The sequence below is a fragment of the Mauremys reevesii genome, linkage group 1, assembly GCF_016161935.1.
Source record: "Mauremys reevesii isolate NIE-2019 linkage group 1, ASM1616193v1, whole genome shotgun sequence".
In the NCBI taxonomy this organism is placed as follows: domain Eukaryota; kingdom Metazoa; phylum Chordata; order Testudines; family Geoemydidae; genus Mauremys; species Mauremys reevesii.
The window spans coordinates 222,707,919-222,722,677 of NC_052623.1; the positions used below are offsets into that span (position 1 = coordinate 222,707,919).

At 49.0% G+C, this 14,759-nt stretch overlaps 1 long non-coding RNA gene across 2 annotated transcripts; it reads right to left on the minus strand.

Annotated features, from left to right (window-relative positions):
* Nucleotides 1-12,327: 12,327 nt before the first annotated feature.
* LOC120404215 lies at nt 12,328-14,318 on the minus strand. 2 transcript variants are annotated; one of them, XR_005597867.1, is made up of 4 exons: nt 13,883-14,318; nt 13,374-13,521; nt 12,796-12,943; nt 12,328-12,616 (listed from the first exon to the last, which is right to left on the minus strand). It is a non-coding gene; the product is annotated as an uncharacterized LOC120404215 (long non-coding RNA). The 2 variants fall into 2 exon arrangements; XR_005597866.1 differs by having other exon boundaries at nt 13,853-14,318.
* Between the last annotated feature and the right edge of the window lie 441 nt (nt 14,319-14,759).

The window sequence follows — 14,759 nt, forward strand, 5'->3', positions numbered from 1 at the left end:
AAATTCCCTGACTAACTAACTGAAGACAAGGCACCCACGAACTCCACAAATGATCTTCAGGGTTGAGGATGACGCTGAACGATTTCAGGGGCTGCTGTCCGCTGGCAGGGATCCTCCTCAGGCAGGAATCAGCCCTGGACTAGCAGCGCTGACCATGTGGGGACTGGTCTCACCATGGGAGCTGGAGGCGAACCCAGCCTGGCTGGGGAAATTTCTCAGCAAACATAACAATTGGGAATCATCCGTGAGGAAGGAAAAACCAGCTGGGGACTCTGGTGTCAGGTCCCTAGAGGCCAGTTCTCAGGGGGAACCCTGCTTGCAGTCCTGGGACTCACCAGCTCCCCACACAGCCAGTTTGGCCTTTGCCCTGGCTGGCTCCAGCCTCTCCTCAAAAAATGGCTTCTCCCTCCCCTCAACTCCCTGGGAGGGGCATCTCCACTCCCTATTGGTTGCTGGGCAGACTCTGAGTTTGCCTTGGCTCCTCCTCCCTGAGCTGCCAGCAGACAGAGCTCCAGGAATCTATGTAATCACTCATGCGCTGCATCAGCCCGGCGTTAGGCTCAGGGCTTTGGCCTTGGCAGCTTCTGCTCCAGTCATGTCTCTGGGTGCCCGGACTCAGAGCTTCTGGCCCCCTGTGGCTGCAGCCAGTGCTGGGGCACTGGGCTCAGGACTTTCATGCCCCTCCCAACTCCTGCCGGCGCTCTGGGTTCCTGGGCTTGGGGCTTCTGCCCGGTCTCTGCAGTGAGAGCTCGGGGCTTCCCTTGCAGTTCCTTCTGGGGCTCAAGGGTCCACTTCTCTGGGTGCCCCGAAAATGGTAGGAGTCAAGGTGCTCCCAAGTAGTAGGTAGGAGCTGAGGTGCTGCCAACAGCAGGGCCCCACCTGCACATCTGGGAACCTCCTCTAGCTTCAGAAAGGTTGCTGGCTGCTGCCCTTGGAACCCAGGTCTGAAGGCAGCACACAAGTGAGGGTGACAATGCTGTGACCCCCCACAACAACCTCTGAACTCCCCCATTCTCCCAGGTTGGTCGGTACTGCCATGGTTACAATACCAGGAAATGTCAGGTGGAAACATCTGAAATGGTGACGTTGGTCAATTTCAAGGTGAGAGGGTGTGTAAATTAGTCAAAGTGAGCCCTGAATTTGGTAGAGATGTGGCTATTATGGAGGCCCGAGCAGGTTTGCACTCCCAGTTCTCCTGAAAGGCCATGGAGAATTCCTGCTGCCTGAGAAACTTCCCAGAACAAGCTACCAGGACTGGAGGGAAACTAAGGAAACCAACCAAAGCCTGAGCTAGGACGGAGAGCATTGATCCAAGCCATGTTTGAACCCCTCCACCCCCACCTTCCTGCCTGTGGTGAAACGGCCAGAGGGGCACTGATTTATAGTTGTGAACTTGCTACAGACCGTGGGCTTCAGCACAAGCCGTACAGCCCATACTCTGTACTCTCGGATAAACAGCAAAGCTGGCTTTTCCGAAAACTTTCCCCCCAGTGCCCTGCATCCACTTGGGATTGTGCCCAGCAGAGGCTGGTGGAGGGGAGGGGAAGGGAGAGGAGGCCACGCAAATGTTGTGGCATCTGCACTACCCCACAGACATACACACACAGCAATGCAGGGCATAATATCCAGCACAGTAAATTATTTGGCCATAACCTACCAAATCCTCAGTGTTGAAAGTCCAATTTCTCTAGAAAACAATGGGAGGGAGGGGTTAGAGAGTTGCAGTAACCACCTGGACTTCCAATCTCTGGCCAGGCACATCCCCCTCTCCAGAGTTTTCACTGCTATCGTCTCCAAACTGGTCCTCCTGATCTAATGTGAGGTCACATCCTGGCCTTTAGGGACATTGGTAGGATCTTCCCTGTTCCCTCGTTATCCTGCCTGATAAGGATCCCGCCAGGGCTCAGCTAAATGGCATGTGGCATGACAGGCTCTTTGCTGAGGGCCCTTGACAGCACCCAATCGAGATCTGAATCGGACGGACACGTGCAGCTGCATTGCCTGACTTTTTACTGGACTCCTGGACCCTCTCATGCTGCTGCAAATGTTCCTTCTTGCTCCGTGCCGAGCAGCAGAATGCTCCCTGCCCTTTGGCTGTGCGACATCCAGACATCTAGTCCTGCTGCTCTGAAAGAAACCGTCTTCACAGCCCTAATCCCAGGGCCGCCCAGGGGGGGCAAGTGGGGCAATTTGCCTCGGGCCCCGGGCTCCGCAGGGGCCCCCAAGAGAACACCTGAGGCTCCCGCCTCTGCCCCTCTCCTGGAGCCTTAGCGCATCAAGTGGCATCCTCAGACAGTGCCGCAGCATGGCCCCAGTGGGGCCCCTGAGCTCCGCCCCGCTCAGAGCCGCGTGGGGAGGGGGTGGGGCTGCGAGCTCCAGGCTGAGCTCAGCTCCCTCCGCTCGGCAGGGAGCTCACAGCCCCGCCCCCTCCCCACGTGGCTCGGAGTGGGGGCGGAGCTCGGGCCCCGCCAGAGACACGCTGCAGCTGTTCAGCGACGCGCTGAGGTTCCGGGTGAGGAGGGAGCCAGGGGTAAGAGGCTGGGGCCAGGGGGGTTGGCTAAGGGGCAGGGAGTCCTGGGGACAGTCAGGGCACAGGGAGGGGGCAGAGATTGGGGGAGCAGTCAGGGGGCAGGGAATGGGGAAGAGTTGGATTGGGGGCGTTCCAGGGGGGGTCTATCAGGACTCAGCGGGGGGGTGGATAGGGGTTGGGGCAGACAGGGAGCAGGGGTGGGGCCCAGGGTGGTGGTTGGGGGGGTCTCTGGGGGACAGTGAGGGGACAAGGAGCAGGATGGGGCGGGGATTCTGAGGGGGGCAGTCGGGGGGGGCAGGAAGTGGGTGGGGGTCGAATAGGGGCAGAGCCAGGCTGTTTGGGGCAGGGCACAGCCTTCTCTACCCTAAAGCTCATTCAGCAGTTTGAGGCTTGCAGAAGAGCCAAGCTGTTAGCTTTTCCCTTTCACTTCTCAATGCCAAGTTATAGTCTACATGTAATTTCAGTGCTATAGGGAGATTCATGTCAGGGGAGGGTAGCTTCATTTAAAATTAGCCACTGGGGGAGGAATCACATGAGAAGAGCAATATCCTTCCCAACCCTACCAAGGGAGACCCCCCTCCCCTGCATTCCCTGAGGCTCCAGAAGGTTTAATTCAGTGGTTCTCAAACTTTTGTCCTGGTGACACTTTCACATAGCAAACCTCTAAGTGCGACCCCCCCCCCATTATAAATTGAAAACACTTTTTTATATATTTAACACTATTATAAATGCTGGAGGCAAAGTGGGGTTTGAGGTGGAGGCTGACAGCTCACGACCCCCAGTAATAACCTCATGACCTCCTGAGGGGTCCTGACCTCCAGTTTGAGAACCTCTGGATTAATTTAATTTTAGCAACCTGTGTCCATTCACATGCATGTGCTATTTTGAACATTTCAGTTTTGACAACATAGGCTCATCTCAGATTCTGGAACAAGCTCAAATGCTCAGTTTGTGGAGTATGTACATAAGCTATACTAAAGGCAAACCCACAGTAACTGTCTCCAGTTTGTGAGGGACCACATGGAGCCAGTCTCTAGGAAACAGGTAAATGCATGGAGATTAAGTTCATTAATGGCTATTAGCCAGGATGGGTAAGGAATGGTGTCCCTAGCCTCTTTTTCTCAGAGAGTGGAGATGGATGGCAGGAGCGAGATCACTTGATCATTACCTGATAGGTTCACTCCCTCTGGGGCACTTGGCATTGGCCATTGTCAGTAGACAGGATACTGGGCTGGATGGCCTTTGGTTTGACCCAGTATGGCTGTTCTTATATTCTAACCTAAATGAACCCAAAGTTATGGAGACAGATATGAGTCAAGGAGCCAGCAGAGTATCAGAAACCTGGAAAAATCTCTGCCTGGATGGGCTCAGGCATTTGGTCACAAGCTGAGGTGGTTCAAAAGTTTTGGATTTTTTTTAAGCAGAATTTTTTTATTGTTTCTTTAAACAATCAAATACAGCAAGCAGCAAATATTTGGCCACACACTTCTGAAACCTCAAACCATATTCAGGTTTTGACAGACTAATTTCAGCTTTTCAATTAAAAAAACAACAAATTTTAAAGGAAAGCGGACATTGTCCGTGATTTTTTTCTGCTTTTTAAAAACCCCTAGTTTTCGATCCAGAAAAAATTTTGATGGAAAATATTTGTCCAACCCTTTTAATGAGCTTTAGTGCCTTTTAGCACTAGCTGATGCTGAGAACCAGTGATACCTTGTAAAGAAGTTTTCTCAAAACTGGGTTTGTGCCGAAATGCGGAAGGTTTATTTTTCCCAGGGGCACCCGTGGTGGGGAGCAAGTGGGGCAATTTGCCGTTGGCCCCGCAAGGGCCCTCAGGAGAATATAGTATTGCAATTTTTTTTTAATCGAAGGGGGCCCCAAAATTTCTTTGCCCCAGGCCCTCTGAATTCTCTGGGCGGCCCTGCCTAATCCTGGCAGATATTGATTAATGTCTTGCCATGCTCCTCTAAGTGTATATGTAATTGGATGTGCTTCTTGCTAGGGGGGATTTTCAGACAGATGAACTGCATAAAACAGAGGGAAAAACAGAGAGAAGCATCAACATGTCTAAGAACTTGCACAATATTTGAAGACCATATATTGGTGTCTGTCTACCTCCTGCTGCCGGGAGACGCAGCTGGTATTTTAACGACACACTCACTCCACTTGTGCCTGACCTGAGATTCAGGAGGGCTAGCTCAGTGGTTTGAGCATTGGCCTGCTAAACCTAGTATTGTGAGTTCAATCTTTGAGGAGGCTATCTAGGGAATGGAGGTAAAATTCTGTCTGGGGATGGGTCCTGCTTTGAGCAGGGGGTTGGACTAGATACCTCCTGAGTTCCCTGCCAACTTTGCTATTCTATGAATTCTGTCCTCTTGTGTTGGCAGAACAAATAAACCCCACCTCCAATTACCCCTTACACAATCCATTTGAGTTCAAGTAAGAGAGATCTGTCTTGCAACAAGTTTTAAGATTATGGGACAAAGACTAAGGTGAGTGGTCTATTTTTCTTTCAGTTCTAATACCTGAGGAAAGCTTCAAAATCCATTCTGTCGACCAAGAGAAAAGGTTGCTTTTCTGTTCTCAAAGTGTTGATGCATTTGACCCCAAAATGTTGTCTTCATTTTCTCTCACAAAATAACTTGCAGTGAAATGGGACCAACTGCCTAAACTATCCTGAATGCTGCATGTCAGAGTTTGGGAATATCAGAATAGATCATCACCTGGCGTCAGTTGTCACAGAACCATCAGCATCAGCAGAGCTACGGTGATTTATACCAACCGAGTGTCTGGTCCATTCTGCTGTACTGAGTTTAAAGGTGTCATACGCTGTGCAAATCAAGATGAAAATAGTCTGTTTAAAATTACCTCTTGGTTTCACAGAATCTTGTTTAATGGAGGGTTTTTTCTTTTTTTTCTAACAATGTGTTTCATTTATTTGAATAGCAAACATTTTCATTTAAAATTTCCCAGAGTAAGTTTTGTGCTGGTGAAATATTCCCAGTCGACAGCCCTGGAGAGAGAAGACTGTGAATAAAGACAATACAGTATGGAATGGGCTTCCCCAGTGCACCATTCTCTGCCCCCATGGAAGCTCTCATGGGCTTGGGGTGGATACACACCGATAAGAGAATGAAATCTCTCTTGCATAGTTGAGTTTTCTTCTTAGTTTGAAGCGGGAGAAGGAATAGGAACATCTGGACTCACCTAGCCTCCAAGGGAACCATCTTTCTTGATGCTGTTTGACCTGCAATTCATTGTGGCCCTTTAGGTGGAGATCAGTGGGTATTCTCTAGGAAGCTGCTTCATGACTCTGCTAACGAACTATCTTCTGATAAGGACAGGCTGGTCCTCCCACTGTCTCGATTCACTCATGGTAAATTATAGAGATTTGTAGCTGTAGGTTGTACAGGATGATAAGATACTGCATGTGAGCATGGGAGAGAGGGAGATGTTTTACTTAGTATTCATTAGGGTCCTTTCTTTTGGAGGTGGAAGCTTTTCCAAACTCACCTGCTGCCTCTGCTTCCCCACTGAAGAACTCCAGTTTTAGGCTGTGCAAGAAGCCAGAGCAGGCACGAGGGTTTCACCCATAGTTTTAATTCAGCTCCCGCTGCTTAACTTTGCTCTTCATTCATATCTCCTCAGTTAATATACAGTGAATGAGTGTGAACATAATCTTACTGATTTCAACAAGAATGCTGGTTATTGAACTTATCAGAGTTTATTCCTAGTTTGTGGTTTTAATTGATTTATTATAAATAGCATAGCTCCTGGCTTAATTATGGAAAAGTAGGTAGACAGGTAGACACTAGACAGACAAATGTTTTTCTATTGGGATAGATAGACAGAGACATGGTTATCTCTGGGGTTAGATAGACAGAAGCACGTCATTAGATAGACACAGGAGAAAGGAAGGATGGTCCAGAGGTTATCGCACTCGACTAAGACTTGAGGGGTCTGAGTTTAAGTTCTGCCTCCACTGCAGACTTCCTTTGCGACCTTGAGCAAATCACTTATGGCCAGATTTTTTAAAGGGATTTCAGTTCCTAAATCCCATTGAAATCAGTGGGATTTAGATGGCCTAAATACCTTTAAAAAACCTGGGTTTAGTCTCCCTTTGCCTGAGTTTGTCACTTGTAATATGGAGGTAAGAGAAGGAGTGTTGTAATCAAGAGACAAGAAGTGATTCTTCTGCCCTACTCCGCGCTGATTAGGCCTCAACTGGAGTCTAGTGTCCAGTTCTGGGCACCACTTTTCAGGAAAAATGTGGACCAATTGCAGAGAGTCCAGATAAGAGCGACAAAAACACCATGTCTCCGTGTGGCTCCCAGAGCAGCAGCACATCCCCTATCTGCCTTCTATTCATAGGGAAAGCAAGGAGGCTCCACACGCTCTCCTTGCCCCAAACACCACCCCTGCATCTCCCATTGGCTGGGAACCACAGCCAATGGGAGCTTCAGAGGCAGTGCCTGCAGACAGGGCAGTTTGCTCACCCCTGGGCTAAGTGCATACAGTGTTCGCAGTTACATGGATCATGATGCTAACCCCCATCATTCCCTGGTTAAATCTTCAAACAAGCCCCTTCATGCTTCCTCCCATTCTGCCCCCCACACTCGGGAGGAGCTCCCTGTAAACATCAGCAAAACGACCTCCTCATCCCAGGGACTGTTTGACTCGCTAATGATTCCCTGTCCAGCAGGCTTGCCATCTCCTTATGAACTTGCTGCCGCAATGGACCAGTTCTGTGGGATGCTTTCCTGGGTGCAGGTTGTGATCCCACAGTGTTCATCTTAGGCAACTTTTGTGAGTCAGGCCTGGCCTGCTTGATAATACCTGCCAGTGGCTTTGCAGCACAACCATGACCTCTGTCTTTTCAGTTACAGTAACCTCTTCACACACCTCAATGCTCTCGAGTGGGATATCCCTATGGCATTCAGGCCTCAGATCAGGAACAGGGGCTGTCTTACAATCCTCTGCACAAAATAGCATCTTGACAACGGCTTCACTGTTGTGAAGCACTTTTAACCTGTTTATATGCACAGTCCGAGGTGCATCCCTGCTGCGGGGCCTTTGTACATTGCAGGTAACAGCATGACCCCTCCCTACCACCTCAGAAGGCCCCTCCCATCAGTTTTGCAATTTGTACTTTTCCACAAGGAATAACACCAGCAGCAGATTCCCTGCATCAAACAATCACTTACAAGGAGAGCGGAACCCCCTTTATCCCATCGAGTTGGGACCAGGGCCAGATTGGTTAACCAAAACATCGGATGATCAGATGAATGGGAAAGTGCCAGGCTGCAGCGCCATCTAGGGACCATAGGAGAGATTGCCCACTTCTGGACCTGTGCGCGCTGGTTGTTGGGTTAATATGGAGAACCGGATAATAGAGGGTCAGATAAATAGGGTTCTACTGTATTGTGATCATCCCATTCTTTCCGAGCTGCTTGACTTCTAGTGAGGCTTTGCGTCACTATTCCAATCATGGATTTAGGGAAACCTAATTTAGGCTCCTCCCTGTGAAAGGGGAAGGAAAAGTGAAGTGCTTCAGTAAGATCAACATTACCAGAATGAAATGGTTCCATTTTTTTGTTTCAAAAGGCTTCATAGGTTTATTTTATTTTGGATGAGATTGTACCTTTCATGTTTTGTGCCACACAAGCAGACAAGTTAGAGAAAATATAAAATACTTTTGATGGAAGTTCCCAACATCTCGCTAATTTGTTTCTTAGGAGCCAGAACAACAATACATAAGAACCCAAAAATCAGAGGGAGAGAATGCAGGCTACTGCCTATAACAGAGAGGCACAACTCACTGGGTACCTGCTGACTGGCTGCTGCTACGCCCCAATTGTGTGCTGCCCTACTGAGCTCCCTAGCATGCAAGCACGCCCAGGAACCCTGCCCAACGTTTAAAGTCACAGTATTCAATTTTAACACAACCACAAATGCACCAGAGCATCAACATTTTCTGTTTAACGAGGTCTCTCCTTTTTTTGGAACCCTTGTTTCTAAACATGCCATGCAGGATTTGAATCAAATTTCAGCCACTAATTATCATGTGGGTGGAATCACCATTAATGTGTATTCTGGGTAGTTCTGTTGTTGGCTTCTTTAGGAAATTTGGGGAAACAGGAGCACTGGGAATGCCTGTCCCCCCACCCCCAAACACACATACACACCACACATTTGCTGCCCACTGGTGCTGCCTGAGCAGTAGCCTTGTGACATCAGAGATAACTCAGCACTTCCTCCCTCCACTTCATTTTCATACTTGGGGAGAATGACTAGCACCCTGGCTGTCATGGCAACAGCTACCTTTGACGGCTGATTGCCCCCTTGTTACCAGAACATCACAGACAGGAAGTTTGTAATGAAACAGGGCCAGAGCTGGATAACCTGGACAGCCCCGGCTGTGCTCAGTGGGGTTTGTGCTGCGGTACAGTGCTGTGTTCCTTCGCAAAGGGCAGGTGTTTGCTACTTTCCTCAGTAAGGCCTAGGTGAAAACAAGATGCAAAATTCCAGCTCTTTTTCTTGGATATTGTTACTCTGCTTCTTGCACATTCAGGGTTACAGCTGAGAATTTTCACTGACCCTGAAGTTGCATAAAATGAGTTTTGTTTTAATGCAGTTTAATTTAATTACTGTCAATACTCTGATCAGCACAGCCCTGAGTGGTAAAAGTGGGATTTTCACAAAGATAACCATGGCAATAAAACATAGACTGAACCAACGCATGAATAAGAGCTTCACTGTTTAACAGCTTATAGAGGTGCGGACTCCCCCCCCCGGCACCTCCTGCTGGTGACTTCTGGGAATCAGCTCGTTCCAGCTCCGGAGCACCCTTTGCAGGCAGGTGATCCGCCTGTCCCCTAGCCCTCGTGCCCCTCCCTGGACCCAGTGCCCTTTTACATGGGGTGCTGTCCCCCCAGCAGTAACCCCTTTCTCTCAGGGTCTACCCTGCCCAGGGAACCCCCACCCACTATCCCCACCTCACCTCAGTATATGGCTACTGCCAGTCATCGTCTCACCCCCGTGCCCTGGGGCAGACTGCAGTATCAGCCATTTATCACTGGCAAGGAGGGTTTGGACCTGCTGCCTTGGCCTACCCCTGGGCTGCCCTCTGCAACTCCCAGGACTTCTTGGCCTTCTGCTAGGCCCTGCTCCAGTCAGGTACCCTGTCTCTAGCTCCCTGCAGCCAGGCCCATCTCCCTCTACAAACAGAGAGAGACTGATCCTTCTGGCTTCCCTGGCCTTCTTATTAGGCCCTGTTGCTCAGTTTGGGGCATGGCCCCAGCTGCAGCCACTTCCTCCAATCAGCAAGGGTTTTACCTTGCCCAGCCCAGCCCTCTGCAGGGCTTTTCCAACCCCTTCTAGGCTGGAGCGGGGGTTCACCCTGTTACATGGCACAGAGAAATTAACAACAAAAACCCTTCATTTAACGTTACTCACGTTTGCTTTTATCAATAAAATCATTAGGAAATACAAAGTCAAGGTTTTTAAACAGGATGGAAAGGTTACAAAGTGAAGCATTCTCAGGTTAGCAAATGTCCAAAGAAGTGTCGCCCTGGCACCCTCAATTCAGTCCTCTTGTACATTTGCAGGACGATGCAGATTTTAATGACATGATCCCATAGTATTTTTTTTCCCACTGGACCCCTTCCTTATTCAGTGCACAGGGTTTTCTGCTCTGGGGCTGGGTATTGAAGGAGTCTGTTGCCTGTAGGATCCCTGCCTCATTTCTTGCAGAGTTAACGTTGCACAGGCAATGCTCATTCTGGTATTTCCTAACTTGAGAGTGCTTCACTTTGCAGCCTTTTAGTCCTCTGTGCATTTCCTAATGTTTATAGCTTGCTTTACTGAGGAGAACAGTCTTTATGACAAAGGGCTAGGGTTTTTTTTGATTAATGTCTCCATTATTTATCTGGTCAGTGTCACTAGTGTGCACTTTACAAGACAGAGAAAGTAAGGACACTCCCTGATACAAATCCCCTATGATCTAAGGAAGACTGACACATACAAAGAAAGCAGGAGATGTAAGAACTAGGACGTTCTTTCTTTTTTCTGATGAATAGTCATTTATTTATTATGAATTATTATTATGATTAAAGAAAGGGTGGTGGATTGGGGAACTTGTGTGGTGAGGATGTTCTATGCAGAAGTTCCCATTGTTTGGCACATGCAGCTGATCTGAAGTGCTGCGCAGTGCTAGGTTTTGGGTAGCAAGCACCCTCACAATGGCAAAGAGCCTTTTCAGAACTCTGATGCAATCTTCTCTTGATGCTCATCATCTATGGTAGACTTTAACCTTAGGCTCATCTCAAGCTCTTTTCACCTATGGAATGCTCTCTGGTGATTTGCTGCCTTCTCATGGCATGCCACATTTCTAGCCAGATTTTTCCAGTCCTTTGTTCCTGTAGAACTCAGTGTGGCTGGAACCAACCTGGGTTGTCCGGAGCGCAAGGTGTGGCCCATGGTGACTGGAGACCCTGCCCCTGCTGCACAGCGACTCCTGGGACCCCTCTAGCCCATCAGCACTCGGCTCTCCCGCATTCTGCTGAGCGGCTGAGATCTGGGGGAACAGAAACCCTTTGTTAGAGACGGAAAATCTCCTCCCAGGAACACTCTGTCAATGGCTGCCAGAGGCCGTCCCTGTGAAACCCCAAATGTGCAGCCCCTCGGATTCCCACAGGGGAGATCTCACCTCATTCACTTGTCACCCATGGCTGCAGTCTCTGACAGGGGGAATGTAGAGGGTTTTTTTGCCAATGGTCCCTTCTACAGCGCCCATAATGGGAGGAGGTTTGGCCTTGTGACGTGAGGCCTGGGTCTGAGAATCAGGGCTCCTGGGATCTGGGGCTCTGGAATGGGGTGTGGTCTAGTGAGTGGAGCTGAATTTGTTGACAGTGAGTGAGAGGAGCTTGTGCTGAAGGACCCTGGGTCAATCCCCACCAATTCCTGTGATGTCTACATGTGGCCACGATTTTACTTACCTCTCAATGTAGGTTATTTAGCCCATTCCTGGACACATGTGTTACATCTGCTGCTGGCCATCCCTGAGATGTAGGTCCTTCATCCACACAAGGACATGGCACATCAAGGTCAATCCAGCAGATCTCATCTGGTCTTCACCTCCGCAATGGACGGTGAGCTCTAACCTGACCAGAGAAAGATAGGGTGGTGTTCTTCAGAGGAATCTGCTTGTGCTCCTGCATCCCCTGCTCCACCTCACGCCCCGACATGCTAAGGGTTTTCCAAAGATACCACTAATCTCGGATAAACAAAGCAGCTGAGATGAGGTCAGTGTGGATGGATTTACTGAGCATACTGGTTCTAATGGAAGAACAGATTTCTCCCCTGCTCTAGGGAGATTCCCATAGGAAATGTCTCTGATGGTTGGGGTGGGGGCAATGCAAACCCTCAGAATGGCAGGAAATCAGGACTCGGGGAGTTAAGGGGTGTCTCTGTCCTGCTGGAGGGAGCAGACCTGGAGAGCAGGAAGAGCGCTAGTGGCATTGTAGGAAAGCCAGTGACTTCTACCTGTGAAGGTGGCTGAATCTTCTGGCAGACATTAGAGTCCCGGATCCTTACACCTCCTTTGGGGATCCTTTTCCTAGGAATAAAATAAGGACACCACACAGAGAATGACATTTGAATCCCAGGGAAAAGGGATGATCTTAGCCAGGCTACATACCCAGGAACCCAATTTTTGTCCCAAGAGCCACAATTACCCAGATGAGGTTTTCTTCCCCATTTGCTTTCAGGTTATTTACTCACAGTATTCATTTGTTTGCTTTGCCGGGTCTCCACTCTCTGCAGCTGTTCATTGGTTTTAGTAACAATCTTTCAGTTTTTGATTCTCTTTCCTCTTCTTACAGTGTAGCATCTGCTTAGCACTTTTAAAAAAAAAATCAATTCAAACCAAAATCCTGATCCTACATGGAAGACGAAGGTTTCTGAGAAGTTGGCTGCAGAACTTTAGTGTCTGCATATTTCATTCCCTATTATTTATTCAGGTGCAGGTCTGATGCCATCTGCACCCCCAAGAATGCCCATATGATGCACCGGGGGCCCTTAGAATACCTGTTGAAAGAGAAGGAGAGAGTAGATTAAAAGATGGGGAAATCAACCAATGCATCAGCACGTCTCTGCATCATTGAAGCACCAGGCATGGGAGCGAAACAGGTTAAAAATCCCCATGGTTCTTTCCCACTAGACAGATGTCCAAAAGGAAAAAGGCTTTCAGCCAATTATTTCCTTACACTCTGACGGGGTGAAATTCAGCCCTGTGCAGACAGCCAGGGCAAGGTCTGTGCATCACATCAGGTTAAAGTGGCACTTCACTGCACAGGTGCTGGGAGATTTCGGTGGCACAGTTTTCCTCCTGGATTGGAACAGCCGGTTGGAATCCTGTGAGGTACAGAGCAGAGAGAGGTTAGGGCCACAACGTTCACCTCAGAGGCTGAGCTTCTACAGACTTTTGGGATGTTCCCATCTGAGGAGGAGGATTTTGCCCAGCCCCAGTTCAGAGCTTTCAGTCACTTCAACCAGTGATTCTCTGGCACAGTTGATCTAAAGTAGCTGAACTTTTCAGGCCTTGCCCCCTTGCCATCTGCACCCCCAAGAATGCCCATATGATGCACCGGGGGCCCTTAGAATACCTGTTGAAAGAGAAGGAGAGAGTAGATTAAAAGATGGGGAAATCAACCAATGCATCAGCACGTCTCTGCATCATTGAAGCACCAGGCATGGGAGCGAAACAGGTTAAAAATCCCCATGGTTCTTTCCCACTAGACAGATGTCCAAAAGGAAAAAGGCTTTCAGCCAATTATTTCCTTACACTCTGACGGGGTGAAATTCAGCCCTGTGCAGACAGCCAGGGCAAGGTCTGTGCATCACATCAGGTTAAAGTGGCACTTCACTGCACAGGTGCTGGGAGATTTCGGTGGCACAGTTTTCCTCCTGGATTGGAACAGCCGGTTGGAATCCTGTGAGGTACAGAGCAGAGAGAGGTTAGGGCCACAACGTTCACCTCAGAGGCTGAGCTTCTACAGACTTTTGGGATGTTCCCATCTGAGGAGGAGGATTTTGCCCAGCCCCAGTTCAGAGCTTTCAGTCACTTCAACCAGTGATTCTCTGGCACAGTTGATCTAAAGTAGCTGAACTTTTCAGGCCTTGCCCCCATCTCCGACCCCCCTCCCACCTCGCATTGCCCTCTAACAGCCCTCTCCCTTCTCTCGATCCCTGCCAAGCCCAAATACAGAGCCTAGCCCACGCTCCTCCTCTCTTAGACCCTCTCCTCACACGACCCTCCTCTACCTTTGAGAGGCTGATCCCTGTGCCCTTTACCCAGCTCCTGGAGAAATCATGGCTCCTTATGACAACCGGGAAGTGGCTGGTTCCATCCTCTGTGTGGGTTGCGTGGTTTTCCGTCTAAGCATCACTGAGAGCCAGCACGTCTCGATTTCACAGGATGAGTGAAGTCTAGGAAGCGCTGCACTTCTTGAGGACTTCCAACTTTGCCCCATTTATGAATGGCTTCCACCTTATTTGCATCAATGGTAACATCTTCTGGGGAGAGGATGTATCCCCAAGACTCTGTGGAGAGTTGGCTGGAGGTTCCGCTTTTCCAAATCTGTGTTGAGACCATGCTGCCGAAACTTCTCCAGGTTTGGATGTGCTGCATGTGCTGCTCTGGGTTCTCCAAAAAGAGACGTATGTCACCCAAATAGATGACACTGTCCCCAAATACATCACTGATGAAGTGTTGCAAGGTCAGGGGACCATTAGTTAGCTCAAATAGCATATCAGACCATTAAAATGTCCGTCGTGTGTTTTGAAATCTGACTTCCATTTGTCCCTTGCCCAAACAAGCGTTAGATTGGAAATCCTTGCAGATGAAGTTTGATGAAACCCTTTGCAGATTTCCTGTAAGCCAACAATTATGGGAATCACAGCAGTGGGTAATGGTTTCAAATGATCACTTTGTTCAGGAGCTGATTGTCTAAAGAGACGCATAGCAGAGTCCCACATTTCTTCTTCCCAAAAAGGGCCTGCTCTTAGGACTGGTTTTCATGACTTCTACGCAGGGAGATCCACTAATTCTGGTCCCAACAATGCGTAAATACAGGGAAAAGCAACTTTCAGCCAAGGTGGTAGGTCAACACGGCAGTCATAGTCCCGGTCCAGAGGTAACGAGTCCACATTTCTTTCGAAGGTATCCATG